Source organism: Pteropus vampyrus, unplaced genomic scaffold (assembly GCF_000151845.1).
Source record: "Pteropus vampyrus isolate Shadow unplaced genomic scaffold, Pvam_2.0 Scaffold105, whole genome shotgun sequence".
Taxonomy (NCBI): Eukaryota; Metazoa; Chordata; class Mammalia; order Chiroptera; family Pteropodidae; genus Pteropus; species Pteropus vampyrus.
In genome coordinates, this window is record NW_011888886.1 from 615,734 (window position 1) to 617,483 (window position 1,750).

The window sequence follows — 1,750 nt, forward strand, 5'->3', positions numbered from 1 at the left end:
CCCCCACCCTTGTGTTCTCTCTTTCAAGTGAGAGGCGTCATGGAGGTAAGTAAGTAAACAACGACTTGCTCTGTTTGTAGCTTATGATAATGTTGGAACGACGTGGTTTGCGATCAGAAAGAGAGAGGCATTCACGTCCCATCTCGGTGTCACCCTCAGCCCGTGAGGCAGGCACATCCCTCCCCCCTCCGTCCTCCACCTCCTGCCTGTACAATGGAAACGGCCTCAAACCCTCAGCCGCGGGACACAGATGGCAGCAGCTCCGACTCGTCCGGTGCAACGCGAGCCTACGCCGTGTGGGCCGCGACGCCACGTCTCTTGAAGTTCAAGGGAGGTCAGCTAATCGGGAACCCCTGGGAAACCCTATGCAGGCAAAAGCCAGCCCTGCGGGCTCCGCCAATAGATCATTCATTGGGAAACTGTCGGCTCCAACCTGACAACGGCTAAGGCCCCGTCCGGCTTCCTAGGCCGACGGACCCAACTGCACAACGGTGGTGATATTTTATTTTATTTTATTTTTTTACACCTATAGCACCCGGTCTTCCTAGGTGGTCTCCCATCCGAGTACCAACCAGGCCCGTCCCTGCTTAGCTTCCGAGATAGACGGGGTCGGGCGCGTTCGGGGCGGCGTGGCCGTAGACTGGTGGTGATATTTCAAACTCCCGAAGAGGTGCTGTGACGTGGCGACCTGAGGATTGCGATGACTCGTTCTTTGACCGTCGAGCAGCCGGACAGTGGCTGTAGGACTGTTTCTGAGCCACCTGGCTGTCACGCAGCGCCCATCGGAAGACTCCGGGCTGCGGGGACTCTGTCTAGAAACTGGCTGGGTGTTCGCAAACCCAGCACAGAGTGTCCTCGCATTCCTCGGCTCCGAAATTAACAGGTGTCTCTGTTATTTATTTACAGTATTCATTTCGCACTGCCATAATTCAAACCAAATCAACTCCAGCCCCAGAAACAATAGCCTGGTGAATTTTAAAGAAACTTTCCAAAATAAATCTGTTCTTTGGCTCGGGTTAAGTAGGAGAAGTTTGCAGCCCTAAGACAGAGTTTTGCTTCGTTTGTTTGCTCTGTGAAAGTTAGGTCTCTAGTGAGCCACGGCACAAGGAGTCCCACCATCTCAAACTGGAGATGCTACTGGCATCTAAAGATGTAGGAAAAGAATCATATTGAGAGTCATTATTCATCGGGCACTGAATGGCTTATTACGTGCCAGGCACTAGGGGTTACACATACTTAAAATTTTTAATGCTAATGTGACTGTCTCTATAGCCGACGGGACTGGGATTCGGAAAAATTTGATGGCTCGTACGAGATCAGACCATGATGGAGGAAAACTCAAACCGATGCGTTTCCCCTGCAAAACCCGCGCCATTTTCGCTCAACTCTATCACACGGACCCTCTTGGGCACAGGTGCTAAAGCCTTCTTTTTCCCCCTGGTGAAACACTTCAGGAAGTCCCAGAAGACATTTTAAAGTGGTCAAATCCCACCGCAGGAAGACTGTCCTCTGCCCAGGTAATGCTCGTCCACGCCCACCTGTCTTCAACACACTCCATCAGGCCTTCAAAACAGCCCCAGCGTGCCCCAGCGCCGGAGAGACTTCAATTAACAAGGAATGCCTACCGAATCATACAGATAAGGCAACCGATTTCATGGGACTTCTAAGTCCACTTCCCGAGAAAAACATCCCTAGTAGAAATACAATTCTGTGAAGAAGAAAAGTAAAGGAATGAACACAGAAAACATGG

At 51.2% G+C, this 1,750-nt stretch overlaps 1 pseudogene; it reads right to left on the reverse strand.

Moving 5' to 3' along the window:
- Positions 1–523: 523 nt before the first annotated feature.
- Positions 524–641, reverse strand: LOC111743015 (annotated as a pseudogene).
- Between the last annotated feature and the right edge of the window lie 1,109 nt (positions 642–1,750).